Raw genomic sequence first — 25,532 nt, 5'->3', positions numbered from 1 at the left:
AAAGTAGGTATACTAAAATGTAAGTTTTAACTTTAGCATACATTTATTATGAAGTTAATTACGTTAAAATGGATTACTTATAATGGAATTCGTATTTTTAACTATTTGTATATTTTGAGAAACAACAGCCGAAAAAAAGAACTAGTAAGTTTATATCACTAAAAAGGGACATTGAATGTAAAAAAAATAATATATTTATTTAAAATAGAAAAGAAAGGAAACCGTTCACATTTAGATATTTGATCTTATAAGTAAATATATTTTTATATTATCATCAATTTTATTAATATAATATTTGAGTTCAGAATGTGGAGTCGTATTATCTACAAATAAATTTCACTCTGCAAAGGTAAAATATGATAGTTTTAATCGTCATAAAATTTATAAGGAACCAGCAAGCAATCTCTTGAACCTCCTGAAAGCCAAAATCAAAAAGAAGAATAAGTATTCCGACTAGGGTCAGCGGTAGTCAAAAGGTGGGGAGTGATGTCCATTGAAATTACCCCAATAGTTCTGTCGGTGAAAAGTCTTATCCCAACCAATAGTGAAACAACACTTTAGACGATTGATATTCTGAGGCAGCTCTCGTCAGTGAAAGATGCAGAAAGTAATGCTCTTGCATACTGCTTGCAGCATCAGGAGATGTGAATTTTGTAAAATAATAATAGTAATAAAGCATCCATCCGAGTCTTTTTGGAAGTTGCTTAAAAATATATTTTAAGTGTTAGTTTAGTGCAATTTGACTGTGCCGACCTTTACAAAATGCATTAAAGAAAGACGACAAAAAAATTTATGCTTGTATGTTAAGAAGGTTTGTATTTATATATTTTATTATTGTAGACAGTAAAATAATTTATTTAATACAATATCTGTGTAATTTGTTGTTTGAATCAATTCCTAATAGGTTTTATCTAATTTCAAACATAAACAAAGCGTACAATGTTCCCGCGGTCTTTGCTTAAAGTATAGCCAAGGAAAGTAATTTTACCGAACTTGAGAAACATTGTCTATAACAACAAAGAGGGCTGACTCGTTATTTTCGAGGGTTAATCATCTTTATCGAACATTGAATTCGAGGGAAAATTCGTAATTTGCTTAATATTTTCGTCTACGTCAGAGATGCGAAAGTTGTCAAACTTTTATTTTTCATTTCTTACGAAGTTTGTGACGAGAATTGATATTTATTATTAACAGAAGATCTTTGTCATCGGTCCTTCACTCTGTCGAGAAATGTTATACAGGTTTTCTGAAATTACTCACAATATAAGTTTTATTCTAATAAATTTTAGTTTCTTCGCTCAAATAATTTCGTATTATATAAACATAAATAATTATCTATATTCTAACATTGACAAATTATGGCATTTCGTAAATAGACTCAAATGACATTATATACAAGTAAAATAGATAAAAAAGTGAATGAAATTTTGGTACACAAATGAATCATGCACTTTTTATATTTCACTTTTTATAAGAACTAAGTCCTCAGGAACGGCAACGCATGGGGGGTATTATGGGAAAAACAGTATATGCTGTTATGTCCATGGTACTGCTCACGTCTCTAGGCGACGGTTACTACTTTCCATCAGGTGGTCGTCAGCGTGATGCTTAACTTAAAATAAATGAAATAAAGAAATATATAATAAGCAGCTAATAGTTCGAGACCTTAGATATTGAAGCATATATTCATCATTAAATGTAACTACAAGCAAAGTATGTGTGGAGTATGCATATTTTCCACGACAAGTAAATTTCAATTACATCGTTATTTTTACGCCAATTAAACCGGTTGCGGTTATTTGTGGTGTGGGATCGAGTTAAAATTTCGATTATAATGGGCCAAAGGGGATTTTACATTAAACCCCACTTCGGAATATATTTTAACGTGAAATGTCGGCAAAACCGCTTTACTTACATAAACTATAAAGCAAATAACTTGTTTACAACGAAAAGTAAGTTAGGTGAGCAGTTAAGCGTAATAATTTATTTTACATGAAATATTATCAAAAACGTATAGAAAGATCTTGTTATGTAGAAAATTTTGAAGAATTTTACAAGACTGCATGTTATCATGTAAGGGTAGCGTTTTAACCAACTTCAAAAGAGGGTATGTTTAGTTTATTATTTACTTCTTGTTGTTTGTATAGACATAGATTTCTTCGAGATATCTCGACAGATTTGTATCATTCATTCTTTAACTGAATTAGTGTACTATGGGAGATATTAATGAATTAAAAAAATAGGCAATGTTTAAATTGCCTATTTGTTTTAGATAGGTACGTCCATTGGTGAATAGAAACATGTTTGCTTTTATTTTATAAAAAAATATTCGATATTCTGACCAATTAACGGGATACCTTGCAGATATAAAATTTGTATGAAACGTCACTGGACACATACGAACTCTATGTTAATAAATCATGAAAGTTGTTATCTGCTAGATTTTTTCTATGTATTATTTATATGTGTATATCAAACAAATATGAAAACTAGAAATTTGTTTTTGACATATTTTTATAGAACTTCGAATGGCAAACAAATTGACAGCCTGGCAATGAACACCATTTTTTCATTGGTTAACATGAATTGCCGTACATTTTTTAATTTACATAGCTGTATACAATATACTGTGACGCTTATGACGACTTAGTGCGTTCTTATTCCTGTGGATTAATTTTATACCTTACCCTTCGTACCTTGTAATTTCACTGCCATATTTTAACCTTAAAATAACACAGCCATTGTTGTAAGTTTTCTTCAACCGTCACCATTTCATTCTGTTTTGGGCAATCAAAGTTGTGTTGTCTGTGGCCAGGATAAAGTGCAAATTGTTATTACCATACATCGAACGATAAGCGTTTAAGATAAATAAAGAATTCGGGTAAGGGTATAGCAAGTAGTATAGCTGGTGTACTTCTGATATTATCTCGGAAACTAATAAATGTTTAGTCGGTGGTTGGTTAAGTTGTTTTAGTGGCGAAGTTACATTGAGGTAAAGTGGGTTTTACTGTCGCCATGTGCATCCTTGTGGATAAGTTTGACCATAGCAAACTTAGTACTCTGTGCTTTATGTATACTCTGTACGCTTTAGTGTCATGTTACAGTATAACATACTTACACAGCTTACTTACGCGAAAACAAGTTGAACGTCGCACTGCCGCATATTTCAGAAACTTTTAAGTAACTGCATATGTTTTTTGTAATGAATTAATATTAATAATATTAATAAGGTACCTGATATAAAAATTGATTAGAGATATAATTAATTATTTCAAATTCGAAAAATTAACAGAGAATTATAATAAGTAGCGTAAATATAAAGTGACAGAGAAATATGTTTTGATTTAACAACCAATAAGTTAACGTAACTTTAATAAAATTCAGCCAATGAACTATTGCAGAACCCCCATCCCCTCCCCCTTATGTGGTTGACCTATGTTCAGCAGTGGACTATTAATGGCTGATATGATGAATTAAAAATAATAGTAAAATAGACATTCGAATTGTATTCGAAAAGACCGAAATAAACTTGTTTTGAATGTGTACGTGCTCAACGAATGTATACAAAACATGCCTTTACTCGCTCGTAGTGCAAGCTAACTTCGAAACACTTAGATAAACAATAAGTCCTATCCGGATGCCTTTCACTCATTAGTCATCTTAAAATACTTCACAATCTGTTAGAATTCTATTAAATAATTACATAAATGGACGATATAATAATTATCTGAAAATTTGTCATCTTATGAAATACACACTTTGACGGGAACCCTACTTTTCCGGTTACGTTGGTTTCTTCGTAAAACTTCTCTTTCTTAAACATTGAAAATTCTTTTTATAGACTTCAAACAGCACTTGCAGACAAACCCTTCTAATGAATTCAAACATGGTCGACTAAGTCCGGCTGACGAAGAAAGAAACGACTTTTAGAAGAAATTGGGCTGGCGACAAGTAAATTAAATTTATTTCTAAACATTTTAGAACTATATATGAAGTTATTTTAAGTTATTATTATCTATGCAGTCGAAATAATATAATACAGATATGTAGTTAATAATGACTTAATATATTGGAGTAAAAAGATATACCAGAAAAAAGGCCATTTAAAAAAAAACGATAGAAACAATATTTTTTTTTCTTCTGGCCCTGTTGCTCAATATAAGTACATGAATTGGTTTATATAAATCTAATTAAATACAAATTTAGATTCTTAGAAAATTTCAATATATACTCATTTTAATATACTTGTCAATTATTAAGCCACGATTAAAAGCTTAATTAATTTCCATTTTATTTCTCCGTTTGATATTGTCGGAAAAATAGGAATTCCGGAAAAGTAAAATACGGAAATACATCAAACAAAGAATAACAGCAAATTACGTACGTACCTCGCTCAATATTTACGATGTTTTCAATAGCAGATTAATCTGAAAAGAGAGAAAAAGTAATATAAAGTAAAGCATATTTTTGTAAAAAAATGCATTTATACAATAACGAATTGAATACCTTTAATTGGTTGGTTTCAACATTATAGTATGATAAACATGATATATACAAGAAACAAAGTGATTTACGATCAAGTGGAATCATGACCCACCTCAGAATTCTGTCACGGTGACATCAACGATGGTAAACATAAGTAAACTAGCAACAACATCAGATAAGCGTCACAAGAAGTTCTAAGGGGATCTTATTTCCATATTGTTAACTAACACATGTGCTAAATGAAACTAATATCGAAACAATTATGTGTAATCATTCCCGTTCTTTATATTATACTTTTTTAACATGAAAAATTAAAGCGGTCCTCTAAAATTCCCATTACTTCAGGATATTGCTCATGATCATTGCAACAAAATCAATGGAATTTCTTTAATGATTGTTGGCAGCTAGTGGAATTTTAAAGTGTAATCAGCCAAATAGGTATAATAAAACAAAAAAAATGCTCTTATATTGATATATAGCCAGAAGCAAAAAAATTAAATATCTTTACCAATAAATAATATAAATATAAAAATATTTTGTTTCTTTCTTTGTTATCTGTTAGCGCCTAACGGATTTATTAACCCCATTTTTGATAAAATTAAAATCATACAGTAAACTACCTCGTGGACGTGGTGTTTGTAAGCTAATAATCTCCTTGTAATAATTCGCGTCCAGTAGTAGAACGTAAGTTAGAATTATGATCGTAATCTAAGCTTATTATTAAGACTTATTATTATTATTTCTAAGACTTCTTATTAAAAATAATATAGCCGTACACAGCTTTAAACGTACGTAACACAGTTTTAAAACAAAATGCATAAAAGTTCTTGTACACTTCATATAGTAACAGACACATATGTCATCTTATCACTTAACGTCAAACGCTTCAGTGAACATGAGTATATTGTACTATTTCTAAGCACGCGAATTAATACTCTTAAATAGATACACAAAGCAGTAAACCAACAAACAATAGTCTTAAGGTTAATCTAGCTAGCAGCACGCGTTTGCTTCTTACGAGGCCCTAAGTAAACTACTCGTTTCGTCTACAGTGTTTGTGTTCTGTCCAATAAAGGCATTTAGTGTTTTTCACCCTTTGGATATTGCTTTGATTTCTTGGTAAGATATAAGTGTTGATTATATACATATAAAATAAAAAAATATATAAAAATGTATTTTTTTATCAAAGTATGTATAAATATATTATTATTAAAGGAAATGTATGGGGACTAGTTAATGTACATTATAGATATAAAGTTAATCTAAAACAAACTGGAATTGATTATATCTTTTAATTAATTTTTTTTTTATTTTTTGATAAAAAATTCAAAGTTCAAGAATTAAACACAAGCATAATGGGAATACAACGTTATTTTTATTGATAATAATTATTGTAAAGATCTCAAAATACGAGTCATTGTCGAACACGTGAGATTTCCTGATTATTATACCTATATTGTCGTTTGGAATTTCATATTTATGTATATTAAAACCGTTCATAGTTTAAGCTTGCCGAAGTGCTAAGTAAATTAAAAGATAATAATTGTGACATTAGCAATGTCGCAATTATTATCTTTTAATTTTTAAGAATAATTAAACAATTTTTAATATGTTTGACTGCTTATTTATGAAGTACTCTGCTAGCGAACTTCGCACTTGCTTCATATTTTACTTTTGATTTTTCAGATTAATATTATTCAACTTTAAAGAAGTTGAAGTAGATGTTACATACTATACATACATATCCAACAAGAGAATCACCTTTTTAAACGACCATAAGTTGAGAGCATTAGTATATTGTTTCTACATACATATACTATATCAGATACATCAAAAGACAAATGGTGCTAAGCGCGAGTTTTTAGATTGGCGCTGTCGTCGAATCGTTTGTTAGTATTAACAAACTTTCTACCAAGATCATTTACGAATGGAAAAATAAACTGAACTCGACTGCTACGAATTGAGTTTTAATTGTGAACTAGATACTTTCTTTATTATTCGCAACTTGCTTTGTTTGGGCTTTCTTCCGGTTACTCTCGTAATTATTTTCCATTTAAAGTATAATTGACTATTTCATTAAACTTATTCTTGATGCTAAAAATATTGATTTAATCATCATGTGCAACGTATATGTAATCTATATACTATGATTCATGATAAATGTGTAAGTTACAAGATAGATTCACAATTAACAGGCTCTATTTTTCCACAGACGTTTGTTTAAATATCAAGAAAAATATTCAGTTTTAAAACTTTACGTGTTGAAAGCACATTTTATATATTTTTATTCACTTTTACAAACAATAATTGTAATCATATTGATAATTAACAGAGCAAGAGAAACTCATCAACTACGATCATGATAAATATTAAAATTAAAACATATTCCAAAGCGTAGCTATTAATTTGTGGGCTCTCTCGACAGCGGGGGCCGCTTGGTGAAAGGTATTACGAAAATTTAATTGAAGTTTTGATTAAGCATTGTCGCATGTGCCAAATTCAGGTTCAGACAGAGTATACATTAAATGTAAAAAGGTTTTACTCTATAAACTTTAGTTTAGTTAGTGAAAGTAGAACAAGAAAATTCAAGCATAATAATGGTAGTTCAATTTTACAAGTTGAATCTAAGCAGAAAACTTTTTGAAAAATAATATCTTTTCAATACTTTTACGTGATCGAGGGCCTTTTGTTCGATTTAAAATAACATTGCTGTGTTTGAAAATATCTGAGCTAAGATTGTTATTGATATTTTGTTTTTTGCAAACTAAGCCTTGTGACAAAGGTTTACGGATTACAATACCATGTTCCGTGGCGCGATGTTTTGACTTTTGTACAGTAAATAAATAATGGAAGCAAGGGATTGATGGAAGTGAACGAGTTCACGTCCTAAGCAAACTTGTGCAGTATCCCAACTACGTCTATTGTGCCACACCTATTCAAAATGTTCAAGGCAACGAGCCTTAGCTAAAATATTGATCTTTTATAGTTTACAATGTCTGAAAGGAATTCGTTTATATTTGGTAAAATTAAAAAAAAAATGTTGTTTGAAAGTTAATTGTTTTACTTTAGGAGCGTAACGGTTTAATTCATTCCTTTTCGAACATTGTCACGTAAAATGAATGATTTTATGTTTTTTTTTTTAATAAAAGTGATGTGTTTAAATACACCTATATCAGTGGCTTTAAAACACTTGAATTATGTTAATATCTTTAACTACAAAATAAAATAAAAAAAAAACTGATACATAATATAAAAAAAAACTAGAAATTGCTAAACATTTTTTTTGTATTGAAATTGAAAGATACAAAATTAAACAAAAATGACGAGTAATTTTTTAATGATAGTAATGTTAGAAGACGAAGACGTGAGGTCTGAAAATGTATGTATTTTCAGGTCATTGTATGTATGTATTTTTTATATATAATTTACGATCCAATAAAAAAAGTTTTCCAAATTATTATAAATATTATAATTTCAAACGTTTTTTCGGTTCTGCTATTCATAAATATAAATGAAGATTACCATTTTCTATCAGGGAGATCGTCAGCTTGTTTGTCATTCTAAGTATCATAAAAAAAGTTAAAAAGTTATTATATTATAGTCACTAGTTTGTTGGACAGTAATATCTCGTGGCGCGGTCGAGTCGAGTCGGTAAACAAACAACGGCACAACTTTAATAAAAGTAAATCGTATTAACACCTAACTTGCTAAGCTCCTTTATTGTTGCCCAAAGTGATGTGTGGACGAGAAACTGTTTTATAATAATACAAATATCTACATTTTCCTTGAAGCCAATAGGTATAAGGAGTATAATGTTTCTTTTTTAATATAAAGAGAAGCGATTTGATTGCATATTTGTAATGGATAATCTCAAAAACTACTTAACCAATTTTAAAAGATCTTTTACCTATAGAGAGGAAACAACATATATAGCCTATGTTACTTGCTGATATGTAAGCAACTATCATAGGCTATTCAAAAAATCACAGATCTTTACAAAAGTTACAATAATGTAATCAAAAGTAAAAAAAAAATTTAAGCCTATTGAAGTTATTTTAAAATACTAATTTATTTTTCTATCTATCCAAGATTCTAACATATATACCAGTTATAAATTATTTGATTGTGACCGTAATTTAGAAAGGTGTAGTCAGAGAAATTTGTTGATGTTTTGCGTTGTGATGAATACTCCATATGTCCACATTTTATCCATATTAGGATATTGGGATTTTGTCCATATTAGGATCCAAAGTAGCGGAGGAGGAGTTTACCATCCCTCCGATTAATTTAGTTTGTTACCATAGCTGTTTTCCATTATATATTATCACATAATTACACGATTAAAGCATTTAATACATTTATTGTATACAACGTAATACGAGTTTATAGTTATCAATTTTGTTATTTATAAGTTTTTTTTTATACAACTTAGAATGGCAAACAAGCTGAAGGCCCACTTGATGGAAAGTGGTAACCGTCGCCTATAGACATGAGCAGTATCATGGACATAACAGAGTATACTGTTTCGCCCATGATACCCCCCATGCGTTGTCATTCCTGAGGACTCAGGTGTTATTCCTCCATACCCTGTAAATTCACGTCATATCCCACCCTTCAAACCGAAACAGCCATGTGAACACAACTGTTTCACGGTTGAAACACGAATGGGACAGAGGTACCCAAGCAAAAGACTTTTGTACAATGTGTCCCTCTGGTATATTAATATTATATTATTATAGTTACAAGAAGTTTAGATTTATGTAATTAAATCCAAAAATATATGGTCAAATTTTTTACTGTAACTCAATATAATAATTTTTGCGACATTATTACAAACGATAATTTCCATTCATAATTATATTTTCTGAAAACTTTGAGTACTTTAAATATTGTATAATACACATAGTCTATAATAACAAAGAGTTTTCGTTGAAGGTAGAAAGAATAATTATATTGGTGTTTAAAAAATTTTGCTGCTCCAGTGCGAAATGTTGGAATTTCTCAGACGAAATACCTCAAATTTTAAAGTGTAATGTAAACAGAAACTCTAGTTACAATAGCTCATGAATTTAATAAGATTTCTTCAAGCAAAACTTTTGGAAACCTTTGCTTTTCCCAACTAAAGGTAATAGAGACAGATTATTATGTTTTTGGAAATTTATCCTTACTAGTATTATAAATATAAAAGTGAGAATTTTTTTATATCTTGGCTCCTCAACGATTCAACTAATAATCATAAAATTTGCTTTAACTTTTAAAACACTTAAAAATATTAAATAAATTTATTTAAATTGAAAATTTAAGAATTAAAACTTATTATCATTGTTTCTTGTTGTTTTATATATTTGTTGCATTACATAACATAAAAGACATATAGTAAAAAAATATTTAAATAATAATTTTGTTTCTTTCTGTTTTTTAAAGATTTCGAAAAAAGAACATTCGCAATTAATCCATATTGTTTTTTATAAATTTGTTTTTGAAAATTATTTTTACAATCGTCGGTATATATTTATTCTTGACGTTCAAAATTTCAGACAATTATTTTTATTTTCACTTATTTCATTATTAAATTAATAAACTTTTTTTATGTACACATAAAATGAGTAGTATACTTAGAGCTAACTCATAAATAACATGACAAGACAATACACTAATCTAGAACAGATAGAATAGTATACTTATCCAGCGGGAACGTTAACCTTATAAAGCCGGATTGTTGGCAACTTGGCTGATATTAAAATATATTAAAATTTACAATAGGCGTTCTGCATTCGAGGTAGTTTATTTTTCAGCTACCTACGGCCCGTAGGAAGTCGTAATTAACGTGGCTTTCATGGCGCCCTCAGAATGCCCTCTTACGGGATTGTTGTGGTGACGAGCATACAAACTAGAGCCTTATTGTTAAAGCGAAAAATATACGCTGTGTGTTGACTGTTAAAGTTTCATAGTTTTATGAAATTATATATATATATTATACTTTATTTTTTGTAGAGATTATATCATATTAGATCATAGTTACAATTAAGTTTAAAATAGTAAGGATTTAGTAAAAGAAGTTGGACAGTAACCAGAAAATTATCAGAGGGAGACTTTGTACAAAAGTCGTTTGCTTGGGCACCTCTGTCCCATTCGTGTTTTACCGTCAAGCAATTGTGTTTGCATGGCTGTGAAGAGGTATCATAAAAAGCTATTCTAATCCACAATGCTATCTATAAAGTACAAATATCACCAAAGGGAGATTTTGTACAAAAGTTGTTTGCTTGGGCACTTTTGTCCCATTCGTGTTTCAACCGTGAAGTAGTCGTGTTTGCTTGTCTGTGTTTCGGTTTGAAGAGTGGGATGTGGCAGTGAATTTACAGGGTACAGATGAATTATACTTGAGTCCTCAGGAATGGCAACACATGGGGGGTATCATGGACGAAACAGTATACGTTGTTATATCGATTTGTTTACCTAGTAACTACAAGTAGGTAAATCACTGTGCTAGGAATATTAATTTGCTCTTCGTTGCCAAGGATTAATTTTAATTACGTACATAATAATTTGTCCAGAGATAGAAGAGTGAAATAATTTTAAGATGTCGAATATCTAAAAAAATTGTTGAAAAAAATATAGTCAATTACGAATAATTGTTATATTTTCTACGTAATTTTATGTAGTCTCACTGCATATTTAATTCGTTTACTTTGTGGGCAGGGAACCCACGAAATACTTATATTTTTCTGTGAAAAATGATCCTTCTATAAAGCAAGCAATCTTGTGTAAATATATATATATATATATATATTTATATATAGGTAAGTATTTCCCTGAACACTGTTGAAAATTAATGCTTATGAAAGTAATTATATAAGAAAGACAAGAGATATCAGACTTCACTTTAATATGTCATGTGACGCACAAAGAGACAGTTAACAAAGTTATACGTTTCTAGGTATCAGGTAAATTATGAAATGATCAAAATATTCGCTAGCTACCTATCATAATTTCAGAGAGTATATAATTGTTTTTGTCAAATTAAAGTTACTAATCGGTTTTCATTTCTTCTGGGCAAATAGTTTCAATACCAATTCATGTTTAATTATGTAAAGTTTAAGAAACTTCATTTATTAACAATCAAGAATGAAAATATATCGCTATATACTATTTAAAATATTTTTGGAAAATATAAAAATTGGACAAGATTTTAATACGTATTTATAATTAAAAATTCTGATCTTTTTGAGTAATAACTAATATGATTCACTCTGTATTGGCATTAATATATTTCGGCTTTTTCACATTTTAAATTCGGAGATGTCGGATTAATTGCGAACTCAATAGAAGTCCTTATTCATAAGCGCGATTTATGGCTATGTCGAAACTTTGTGTATTTTTTTATATCACATTTTATTATTTCAAAGAGAAATTTTTCTATATTAACGTGTAATAATTATTTCAATGAATATTATACATATTATAACAAATAAAAAACACTAACCTTACTAATATCATAAATGTAAAAGTAGATTTGTTTGTTTGTTACCTTTTAGTGTTTTAATAGCTCAACTAATGGTCATAAAATGTAATATACACCTATTTGAGATATAGGCGGACATAGATTATAATTTTTTTCTGGTCAGTTAACATATCCTGATCGTGGGTACGAAGTTGCTGGTAAAATCTAGTGTTAATATATTTTTTACAAGAACCTTTCATATAAAGCACCGGAAGGGGGAGGGGAGAGGAGCTTAACTGCTCTAATGAAGGCTCGGATGCACCCGCATATTATTAAGGGATTATTCCCAGCATTTATATTCTATGAATGCTGTGTTTTATTTATTTATTTTAATGCATACCGTGTATGAATTAACAAGGAAAATCTTCAAGTTAAACAGATTGCCCGCAAATTATTCAGTAATGCAAAGTTTAATAAATTTGAGATATTATTCGCAGAGGAGTATTCTGCTTATTAAACACGCCAAGAATACATAATGATACTTTTATGTTATCCTCTAAAATTATGTAAAGACTTTAATGATCTAATATAAATGAGAACGGAAAAGACTATCTTTAAGTTCTTGAATTATTTACTAATTTATCCCACCGTAAAATATTCCACCGTGCGTTTTTCAAGGCACTTTCTTCCACGCACAACCATTCTTTGGAATCAACTTCCAGCAGCAGTATTTCCGAACCGATACGACAACATAACCTTCAAGAAAAGAGTATATTCCTTTTTAAAAGGCCGGCAGCACACCTGCAATGCCGCTGGTGTTGTGGGTGATCATGGGCGGCGGTAGTCACTTACCATCAGGTGAGCCGCATGCTCGTTTGCCCCCTGTGTTGTAAAAAAAAAAAAAAAATCCGTCATTTATTCGTGTAATCTAAAAATACCTAATACAAGCTTTTAATAAATATTGCACTTTGAGTTCGAGGAAAAAACATACTTCAAAGAGTAATTACCTGTTTGAAGACTTTGTAGCATAAATATTCATTTTTAAATCACACAACTTAAGCTCAAAACGAGATTTTAATGCGAAGCGAAAATATTATAAATTGTGTACTTTTTTAATAAAAAAAAATATAAAGTCGGTGTTGTATTACATGTAGTCGTACATAATAGAGACATTGGACGGAAGACTAGAGGATTTAGACGACGTTTGCATTGTTGTTTATTGCTGTGTGGTTACGTGGACATTTTCGGGGTAATAAAATCTCACATAAATAAGCAAATAGTCCTGTAGTATCTCATTTGAACGTTCACCAGGTGTGCATTAAGCCGAGTGGATACAGTACTGTGGCTTCACTGAAATTGAATTTAAAAAATATTACCGAGTCGCGAACTTTTGGCTGCTATCCAAAACACAATACCTACAGACTGTCTTGTAGACTCGTTATGGAAATAAATAAGGGCTCGCTACTTCTCGTTCTTGCTAGCGTGGTCTTTGTTGTTTAATTATGGACTATTGGTACGAAGTAAACAATCCCAGTAGTAAAATTGCTGGTAAATCCGATAATTGTGATGGTGATGTGTTACCCGAAAAATGTATGAAGTCAATGAATACAGATTAGTTTAAGTACGCCGTATTTTTTTAAGGATGTTTATGAGAAAGATGTAGATGATTAATGCTTAGATTGATAATTGACACATCATAGGTTATTATATTGTAGATTATATTTTTTTTTTTTTTTTTTTTTTTTTTTTTTTTTTTTTTTTTTTTTTTTTTTTTTTTATAGAACTTAGAATGGCAAACAAGCTGACGGCCCACCTGATGGAAAGTGGTAACCGTCGCCTATAGACATGAGCAGTACCATGGACATAACAGAGTATACTGTTTCGCCCATGATACCCCCCATGCGTTGCCATTCCTGAGGACTCAGGTGTTATTCCTTTAAATAATTTTAATTCTATTCATATTAAAAAGAGGTACAATTTACAACAAAAAAAAAACCGTTAGATAAGGGAAGATATCTTTGAAAGTATGTAATGTAAGTAGTACAATAAACAACATCTAGTGAACCACGATGGAATACTTGATCGTTGATGTTTCGGAAGCAAACAAACGGCGTAACGCTACGTGGAACTTTTTACATTAGCCCGTGCCGAGTCTGTTTGTTTCCTGCCTTCGAACCTGGTTTCAAACTACGACGCACAAGTTTGGGGTCTCATTTTAAAACTCTGTGCCCTCGCTTCGGGGAAATTTTAATCATAAAGAGACAATAGATATGAAGGTATTCGCTAAACTTTTGCCAGACTGATTTACGTGAATTTTTTGTGCATAACTTCCTTTCAAATGTCTGTATGGTACATTAATTTACTGCTATTTACAATCACCTATAGCAAAAATAAAAGAACAATCGTAAGTGAATTTACTGGGAGGAATAACACCTGAGTCCTCAGGAATCGCAACGCATGGGGGGTACCATGGGCGAAACAGTATACTCTGTTATGTCCATGCTACTGCTCATGTCTATAGGCGATGGTTACCATTTTCCATCAAGTGGGCCGTCAGCTTGTTTGCCATTCTAAGTTGTAATAAAAAAAAAGTACAAGTACAATTTGAGAGTGTTATTTCATGCAAATAAGTGAAATGACCTCGTATTATGACTCGTTCATCTCAAAGAATTTAAGTAGGCAAGCTGAGTGAAATGAACGTTAGCATAAATTCTGAGTCACTTAAGATAGACCTAAATCAAGACAAAAATTGGCCACTGGAAAGTGTCTAGCAGAGAGAGGTTATGAAAGCGTTATATTTCATATTCAATTTCTGAGACAAACGTGGCGTTCGCCTATTTTGTATAATGCAGAGTCCCTGTTTATACACGTGAAATTATAAACAATTATGTATCCAGACATATTATAATTTACATTAACTTTTTTTTATGTGAAAAGTTATTTTCTTAATAGTATGTAATTACCATTTACAGCTAAAATTGTCTCATGAGATGTCAGATGTTGAAAAAGAAGATAATTGAAATTAAATTTAATGTATTTATCAGTAACAGTTTAAATTAATATTTGTATAATAATGAAAGTAAGGCTTTTTGCGATCAGTGAAACGTTTTAATATTCTCTCATTACGTTGCTATCGACGTTATCACTCGGTAGTGTACCCCACTACCGAGTGATAACGTCGATAGTCGATAGTCATGGGGTATTTTATCTACATTTAGGTACTTAGAGAAACATTTTTGCGAAATGAAAAAGCGCTTTCATCGAGCTTTAATTCCAGATCCATAAATTTTAATATTCAATTATTCAAGATTTTCAATTTTCAAGGGAAAGATTATAAGATTTCTCGGTCGGTTTAGACTATAATGAGTTTCCGGTATAACAGTTTACCGGTGCGAGGGGTTTGCTTTGGTTAGAGTAGAATTTATTGATAGGATCAAGTGGACCGCTCGCTACGTTAATTTTATTATTTATCATAGATACCATCAATTTTATCTAAATTGTAACTTTTGTCTCTTAAACAAATCGTGGCTTTTAAATAGTTACAAGTTTATAAGTAATTAATATTTACTCAACTGTGTTAATTCAGTTTCTTTTTCTTATATGATTAGTCATCACACATACATGGTATTGTCATCATAATATTATTTTGTACGTGTGTATGTGTTATTATCGTCTCAGTCTATGTGAGGAGTAAAGTTAACATAATTGTGATAATTTTATATAGATGCTCTCAAATATCTATACAAAATTATCACGTAGTATATTACTATTATAATGACAAACACCCATATGGCCCGTCTGATTGTAAATGCTGTAATCTCTAGCAAAAACTTCAGCAGGATATTCATTTCACAAGCCTGATCGTTCGCAGGAGAAAACTCCTCAGAATCCTATTCGTGTTTATACCGTGAAGCAGTTGTGTTTCGGTTTGAAGGGCGGAAAATGGCAATGAAAGTATAGGGTACAGAGGCGTAACAGCATAGTTCTTGGGAATAACAATGCATAAAGGATATCATTGGCAACACAATATACTCTGTTATATCATTCCTATTCAAGTTTATTAGCCGACGGTTACCACTTTTCGTCAGATGGACTGTTGGCTTGTTGGCTATATATATATAATTGTGATGTGTTATATTTTAAAAATATAATTTGAAATTAATATAAGTTTCATACCACGTACATACAAAAGATATATATATATATATATATATATATATATATGTACATTTCTTATAAACTTTGCAAGTTAACAATATGTTTCTAGAAAAGGATTACAGTTTGAGATTTCAGGAGCAGAACAATGAGTTTAAACGTAAGATATATAAATCAGTTTGCGATCGGCAATTTGTCTGCGAAAAGTAACTTAATGCTTATAATTATTTACGGCACTGAGCAGTTTTAATCACAGCACATTTTCAGTAAATTAATAGGGCCACTCATTTTGTAGATCGAGCCTCTGTAAAGGTAAACAATTAGGTGCCATGTCAATATATCTGTGACAAAATTTAATTAAACTAGAACTTAATTTTTAACGATCCACCGATCCGATACTTTGTTTTTTACTCGATATCGAAATATATACCTTATTAGCATTTTTATGATCTAAGTGGATAAAAATAAAGTGATTGATGATATATCAATGAAGTTTAATTCAGAAACTTTAAACGTAGTTATCGAAGTCGTTCTTCTTTTCATTTAAGAGTTTCCTCTTGTCGGTGCAACTAATTCATGCATCTTCTTCCAGCCAGTTCTATCCCAGGCCATATCCTTGACCTCCCTATACGACATGACACTCAGTGATTCTTTTATCTGATTAATTTAATTATCGAAGTACTTGCACTAAAATCTCATTTGATTATAACGTTATTAAATAAATTATATAAAAGCAACATAGGTAACCCTTACGATTAAAAAAAAGAACCATCAAATTGGTAAACAATTGAAGGTCAGGCTAAAATTAAATATTCATCAACACACTTATTAACCTGTTGCAGTTGTTGTTTCCCTAACTCTTCTATTAAATATTCAGTTTATAGACCGAAGTGAAAAATTACATCCAAATTTTATATCGATATTAGCTGAAAGATATTTGGGAATTCAGAAAAGTCAACTAATATGACCATTCTTAATAAATCTGTTTTTGAATATTGATAACTCTATATAAAGTATAAAGTTTTTATAACAACTGGAAATGGCAAACAAATTGATGGCCTAATGAAAAGTAACGACTGTCAACTATAGATATGAATAACACAAAAGATAGATATTAGGATCAGATTAATTTAGTAATTTTAGTATTTCGTAAGCACACATTATTTTTTAATTTAATAAATACCTTGATTGTGAGGTACGCAGTCAGGCTCATGCCCGCATCACAGTCACTCATAACTAAGGATCACGAATTGCTTCAGAAACTATTCGAACTTTATTTCATTACACGTAAGTGTTACACCAGTAGTTATTAAATTACGATTAATTTAGTATTAACAATTAATATAGTATACATTTAATCACCACTGATGTATAACTACATGAAAGGCAACTTAAAGTATAAGCAAACCATAATAAAAGTATCTTTAGTTACAGTAAATCAAACAAAAGTAAAACGCAGTACCTACCTATAGATCATGGAATAATTTGTACAGGCCGAATTTTTCCGCAATCTTTTCTTATTAATTTAATAGGTTGCCTCATGAGACAGCGTAGCAATTTACCGTGAAATGAGTTTACACAAACTTATTTGGGATAATTGTCGAGAAATATGACTGAGGGCGGGAACTCATATTTCACAACAATTATCCTTATTTAATCATTGTCTTTTTATATTGTTTACGTATTTCGTTAATTTTTAATAATTATACAATTTAATGTGCAAGCACTATGCAAAGTATACCGTTAGTTTTTCCGCATCGCATAGTGTGGCATTTTTCAAGAGCCATTGTTGGAAAGTAACCTTTTTTTAATTTTTTTACTTTTCTTTACTATTTATCATTATTTTAACCATGATTGTTATTTTTGTATTTTGAGTTGTATATTTTTATATATTAAAGGTTTAATTAGTGGTCTTGAGATATTTTTGATCTTGCATCTTAGTTCAGTATATACAACATATCGATACTAGTGACAGATTCTGGAGATTTTGTTCGCAGATAAAATTTTCCTTGATATAAGTAAAAAATATACCTATTGTGAAGTCCTGACTGACTCATCATCATGTGCTGAAAGTACTAAAGTTATTAAAACAAAATTTATATTTGTAAATTTAAATCTACAGCAGTTGAGACTTAAGAAATTTTCGATAAAATACGTCCCTTAAAGCGGTAAAAGAGAGCTTTTGTATAAAAATCTATCCATTTTCGTTTTTTCTCAAGGGAAAAAGTATTGGAAACTTATGAATTAATATTTAGGTTTGTGTAAAACAATGAATCCTCCAAAGGGCTAAAATGGGTGTTAAAAGTTTATATCTATGGGGGTTCTGTTATTTTCTGTAGTTAAAAACAATATAATAAATTGAGAGTTTTTGTATTTACTTATTTAGATTGTTGATATAGAATGGTCACAAGAACAAGCTCGCGTGTATCTGAGCACGGTTCACTAAATTTTTTTTTTATATACAACTTAGAATGGCTAACAAGCTGACGGCCCACCTGATGGAAAGTGGTAACCGTCGCCTATAGACATGAACAGTACCATGGACATAACAGAGTATACTGTTTCGCCCATGATACCCCCCATGCGTTGATATTCCTGAGGACTCGGGTGTTATTCCTCTGTACCCAGTAAATTCACGCCATATCCCACCCTTCAAACCGAAACACAGCCATGCAAACACAACTGCTTCACGGTTGAAACACGAATGGGACAGAGGTACCCAAGCAAACGACTTTTGTACAAAGTCTCCCTCTGTCTTAATTATACTTTAACAAATCAACTTCCACGTGGTATCCTTTGGAAACCATCTTGGTTATTTCTTGTGGAATTCGTCACAATATACTTTTATCTTCAGTTATCATCCCTCACTCGTGTTCTGCTGGCATATACCAATTACGCAGGTAAGGTGCCATTCCAGTATAATCCATAAAAAATCTTGTTTAGATATTAACAAAGATATAAAGAATTTGTTTGGATAATTTTGTTAGTAACGCACTATAGCAGATCGACTAACATGCAGTTTGCTTTGAAATTTATCGTTAATTTTTAAATAATACGTTACGATGGGCTAACTGACACACTTTATCCTCACCTCATCACCTCACTTATCACACCACACTGGTGCGCCGTCCTTATATACCGGTAACGCTGGCAGGATTAATATTCCTATATCATCCATTAAAGAAAACATAAAGAATTCTAAACAGAGGCTTTATTACATTTGAATATTTAATAGAATTGTCACATCGTAAGCAAGAACCACGGGAATGGCGTTTGCAGAAAATTTCGCCTCCATATTATGGAATCGTTCCAAATGCCTCACCTCTCTGATATTTTCGAATTCAATTTCTACGAGACCCGCTCCAGTACTTTGTTTAATGTACTGCAGGTGTACGCTTACTTGAGTAATAGCTTGAATATTCTTTTTCTGAATAATGTCCAATACACATTACACACAACGGCTCGGGTCACTTACATTTCTTTGAACTCTCTTTGAACAGTTGAACAAGATTTTTTCCTCATATTGTATACTAGCAAACCGCCCTGACTTCGTACTGATGCAATTATCTATTTATACAAAAGTTTATTTCGAAGTATCATTTAATCGCTCTTGTAAAACTTACTAGATACAATAAACCTCGTATAGAAAATATCTAAATAAAATCTGTATTAAAACCCGCTGTGTGCTTTAGAAGAAGTAACCGGAGAAACAGATTTTACGGCCTTGTTATATACTATTTAAGAATTATAAAGTAGGTAGGTACAATGTTAAATTATGTAAGTAATAGTGTTGAATCATATTCATTTGACGTCGTTGATATAGCAACAATATTGTAAATTTTTATTACACTATAATAAAATGCTAAAACATACTAATATTGTAATTATAGTATTCCTTCATGCACCAAAATAGGAAAAAAATCCTGACAGACGTTTAAAAATTCTCGTAAATTGTATAGTTCAGTTTTTATTATAAAGTAAATATATGTATGTACAAATTATACTTATGCTTTCTGTAACAAAAATGTGTAATTTATTCAAATGTCTCATGAATTACACATTTGGATGTGTGTGAAGTAACATTTTACCGGTTGTCAATATAAAATATTAAAATGAATGGTAAGGAATATAGATGATATCGGTTAGGAGGGGCGATGCTGTATGGCGGTGTGACGGGAAATAGGTATTTCAACTCCGAAGCGTTTATCGTGCTGATTGACAAGAGGAAACTGTTGCCTGCTGCTGATGATTGGAAATTCAATTTATGTCATCTTATGTATTCATTACATTTGCCTTGGAAATAAATATCTAGTAATGTAATTTGTGTACGTAACTATGATTGAGACAAATTTTTGAAATAAGGCGTAAAGGAATGGGCAACAATTTTCAACAAAGCATAGTCAGCTTTTATAACCCCTTCCATTCCATACCGTTTACTAGACGTCACTTTATATGTTTTTATTATTGCACATTATAAAAAAAATTAAATAATTTTTGTTATAGACGAATTAATTAGAAATTTAAACAGTTTAATCCCTTCTTTTTTGCATTCATTGTGTTTTTGAAGTAGTTACGAAAAGCGTTTGTTAAAAAAATGGCCTCGAAAGATCTCATCATCAAATCTAGGTACTTTTCAATTCGTCCACATTAATTAGTAGATTGGATTTCTGAAAAGTTTATATAAAGTCTAGTCTAATATTGTCAGTTCATTATATTAAATTGTAAAATCATTATCTGCAGCTTCAGAAATCATTGAACTTATTACATCCATATAGTCTATTAAGTTTCTAAAATATTTTAACAAAATAATTTAAAATTTTGTGTAACTTAATCCTACAGCGTACCTGTCGCTACCAAATTTTTCATGACCAACTCAATTTGGCGCCATAAGCCTCCGTTGTCGGGGTTAATTTTGTAGACGCACTGGGATTAATTAAATGACTTCACGTTGGTTTTTTTACCTTGATATTATCCTCCATTCAAAAGGTTTCATCATTATCAAGGTGAAGCCATACCTAAAAAGTTTCTAAAAAATATTTAAAATTTTTCAATAATACATCGGATCAATGGGATTCAAATCGACGTCGGTTACAGTTCTCAGTTATAGTTATTGATTTATTTCAAATGTAAGATTCAAATCTTTCTAACTTGTGTTTTGTTGGCAATAAATTATATGCATGAGATGGATGACAAGTTTCTTGTATCCGGAAACAATGAACATTGATAAACGTATTTATTGATATGGAAATACATCGCATGCATGAAATAGAACGAGACAGTTGTGCCTAGCAACTTATCCTTTCTTGTGCATGTGGTAATGAAAACGAGTTTGCCGTTGGATTCCTTCGGCAATCTTATATAAAGGGCATAAGAATATATTTGTAGAGAGGTTTGCACACGTCTAAGTTAGAACAGGATAGTAATGTCTTCTTGTTCTTTCTAATATGTATCAAAAAAAGAGCATATTCCTTTTTAAAAGGCCGGCAGCACACCTGCAATGCCGTTGGTGTTGTGGGTGACCATGGGCGGCGGTAGTCACTTACCATCAGGTGAGCCGCATGCTCGTTTGCCCCCTGTGTTGGAAAAAAAATGTAGGCTACATTTTTACTCTACGATATATAAATAAATAATAATAAATAATTCATATAGACAACAGTTTTTGATGATGAAATAAAAAAGATATTGCAAAATATTTAAAACGAGATTATTAGATTCACATAGAATATCCATCACGAATGGTGCGGTAGTCGATAAAATGCAGCCTGCTTTACTCCCATGACACGACCGAGGTAGACATATTAAAAGCACATTGACATAAAAACAAGCTCCCCTGTAACCAAAAGCCCATCTAGTGAAATTGCCATCCGCTTGCTCATTACTGACTGAGCCAACCGCGGGATCCGATATCCCAGCGCACGTGACTAAAGGAAATTGAAATCTCTATCGGTTAATCGAAATATTCAATGGAGTTACCAAAAAAGATAATTAATCTATATATATATATATATATATATATATATATATATATATATATATATATATATATATATATTTCAATATATTCTCAAAAAACGTTAATTAATTCATAAATAATAATTTTGAATTAAACCTATTTTTTTTCGGAAGTTGTACTCGAAACGTGTAAAATTTTACAGATAAATATATTATTTAAGTTAGGAGTTGTAAGAACAATGTTGAGAACAAAGTTGTAAGGTCGTTGGGGGAAATTATTATGGTTAGAAATTATATGGTATACCTTCTTGGAATTTAGTAGCCTTATTGTCATGATTTTTATTGAATCTTATCAAATATTATTATAATTAAAGTCAGTTACTTTATGTAAAAGATTCATAAAAAGTGACTGTTCGATCATATTCCGATATTACCTATTCGTTTACGAAGAGGTATATAAATGAAGAAGCTATTGATACGCGATTAGATAAGGGAGGGAAGGCTGGAGCATGTCAAAGGTCAGACCCAGATGGAAGAGCCTTATTATGAGCCTGCACGACCTGATACTTGAACACGTTTGGTTGTGACGATCTAAAGATGTCCTTTATTTCGAATTTGGGGAATATATTTTTGACCTCTAAAATCTTGTAATAAATACTTTATCTTGTATTTATTTTAAAGATAAACAGAGTTCAGAATAAGTGCTTATCATATTAACATTCGATAAGAATAAACAGACTAAAAATCCGCAATAACAGATTAGATAATAAGAGATTTTATTTAACAATAACAGCTCACTTATTTCGAAAAAAAAAACTTTGTCTTTATAGAAGTTAACAAATCATAAAGGTTCGGTAGTTTGGTATCGGTTTCATTAATATGCAATTAAACCCTTTTGATTAATTCTAAGAATCTATTTCACGATTCGTGAAGATATCGTGAACATACACTTAGAACCTCTTCGTTTTTAAGGCGATTAATAATATATTTACCTATCTACATACAAACTGTCACGTTACAATATCGTTTGTTACAATTTACGAGATTAGTCTAAGAAGCCATAATCTTGAATTTTAATTACTCTGTAACAGTAGGTAATTAGCTAGGAAGCATTCGCGCGTGTAAACTGAAGCGTTTATAAATTACTAACGAACTAGAGCTTCGCTGAGTCGCTTGTATGGCACAAAGGTGTAAATGGAAGCAAATTCGTCAATTTATATGCGAAACAGGTCGCTTTTGAGATGCGATGAAGCCGTCGGTATACCAAAAATTCTATTAATTATTTCATGATTAAAGATAAAGTAAATGTAGTTTTAGTTGATATTAATATAAGCATTTATGCATTAGATATTTATTTGTAAAATACATTGCATTTCTAAACGAGAGAACGAATTATAATTTAGAGCATGATCTAATAATAAAATATTTAACACCTATCAGTACTAAATATTTTTTATGTCGGATTTTAGGATGGATGCGGTAGGAACCACTACCTCAATTAACAGAATAGATACGAGTATAATGAGCATAAAATTTTGTGAACTGTTTCTGTCACAGTAAAGATCATACTTCAGTAAAGAATAGTATTATTAGAAATCATTTAAGATACCAAGATTCATGCCTCCTATTCTTAATAGTTTAGAGATAACCAGCTAAATAAATACTGCTAAACTAATAGTAATCTTATTGCTAGTAGAGATCGAACTTATAAAGTGTAGGTAAAAAGTATATTATAGTCCAGACAATTAGGCATCTCTGTATCTAATTAAATTTAATATTCCTCACATTAATTAAAATGAATATTTACTTAAGAATATATATCTGACACAGGTAAATTTCTTTTCTTTATTATGTTATTATATTTTATAGTAATAATAAACTCTTATTACGTGGCAAACGTCGAGGTTCATTAAAAATCTCTTTTCTCATTGCTTGGCTTTAATTATCCGTTTTCTTTGTTCACGGGCGTTGGGTCTCTGTTACACTGGCAAATAGTGCGTTGTATTTTATTATAAGAGCTACTGTAAAATCTAGGTACATTCTTGTCGAAGATACTTTAATTATTATATGTTAGAAGATATTAGACTATTATATTATGATTTTTGTATATTCTATTCTTTTTAAAAGTTAATTACAGCAGTTCTATAATTTATGTATTACAGAACAGATTTTTTTCCAACTTTTTTTTTATCTGTCTTATGTCTAGCGAATGCCAGAGAAAAAATAAAAACGATAATTGTTTAAAACTCGCGATTTTTAATCGACTGGCAAAATATGGCTAAATATGTTCCTCTGTTTCTTTTTTATATATATATGGGGCTTAGAATACCATGACATTCAAATCTGTCACTGCTACTTATAAGTAAATTATTATATTCTAATTATCACTGAAGGTATACGAATGAAACTACGTAATGTTTAATTGAATAAAGGCTAATCGGGATATTTACACTTTCAAAATAACCCACGTTACAAACTTGAAGAAACCAGCTTTAAGTGCGATTGACCACAACACGACAAATCACTTAGCTTTAGTCTAAACTATTTTCAGACCAAGTCTTTCTTTCACCAACAGTATTTCAACTGTTTTCTGTTCACTTTATAGCTTTTTATCTAACTTTTTCATGTCACAGGCCGCCCGTTGACAGCTGTGACTGTTTAAATCGTAATAAACATTATTTTCGGATCAAAACAATTCTTATTGTTTTGATCCATTCCAAAAATAATTATATTTTTTATATGAATATAGAAGTATTTAAATTGTTTCAAAATATGGGATCTGGGGTGAAAATTATTATTAATAGAAAGATAGATCATTATATTATTTTTATATATTAAGAATCTGAAAGAGTAATAACTCTGCAGCGTTTTAACGGTGCACCGTACATAGTATTCGGAATGAAGAAAACCATAGACTCTTTTTTTTAATCTTAGTCATATGGACCAGGTGTAGCTAAAATTTAAATAATAGAAATTCTAATTATAATTAAAATGTAATTTATATATTAAAAATAGTATTACTATACATAATAAATATTACTTGAATATTTAGAAATTATATGAATTTAAATAACATAATATAGACGTAATTATTTATATATTACTAGTTTTTATTCGTAGCTCAGTTTGTTGAGAGGGAGATGTTAATTAATATTAAGTTTATGTCCTTCTATATATTTCAAATTGAATCTGTATACTAAATTTTATGATAATTGATTGAGTCGTTAAGATGCCATTCCAGAAGTTAAAACAACAAGTGGTAACAAACTCGCTTTAATATTTAAAATTTAATTTAATTTTTTTTTCTAATTTTTATTCTTATAATATCCATATTTAGAATCTGTAAATAAAATATTGATATAAAATATAAATGACGTGTATTAGATTGATCTTATCTTTTATTGTGACGGAGTACACGTACTGTGTTTTTATTAGAAGCCTCCTGGCCTGTCAATGTGTTATGCTGTAGGTGGTTCATCGATCATAATTTGCCATAGCG

At 30.4% G+C, this 25,532-nt stretch overlaps 1 protein-coding gene across 2 annotated transcripts in view; it reads right to left on the bottom strand.

Annotated features, from left to right (window-relative positions):
• The window catches only part of LOC113515685 (poly(rC)-binding protein 3), a 213,219-nt gene that overhangs the window by 72,153 nt on the left and 115,534 nt on the right, over positions 1-25,532 (bottom strand). For both annotated transcript variants that reach the window (XM_052893433.1, XM_052893434.1), the window contains exon 3: positions 4,389-4,427. The gene's annotated coding sequence lies outside the window, so the exon portion shown is untranslated. The remainder of the gene's footprint in view (positions 1-4,388; positions 4,428-25,532) is intronic.

The sequence above is a fragment of the Galleria mellonella genome, unplaced genomic scaffold (assembly GCF_026898425.1).
Source record: "Galleria mellonella isolate WM207_F2 unplaced genomic scaffold, CSIRO_AGI_GalMel_v1 utg173, whole genome shotgun sequence".
Lineage (NCBI taxonomy): Eukaryota > Metazoa > Arthropoda > Insecta > Lepidoptera > Pyralidae > Galleria > Galleria mellonella.
This window is presented reverse-complemented; position numbering and strand designations above follow the sequence as displayed.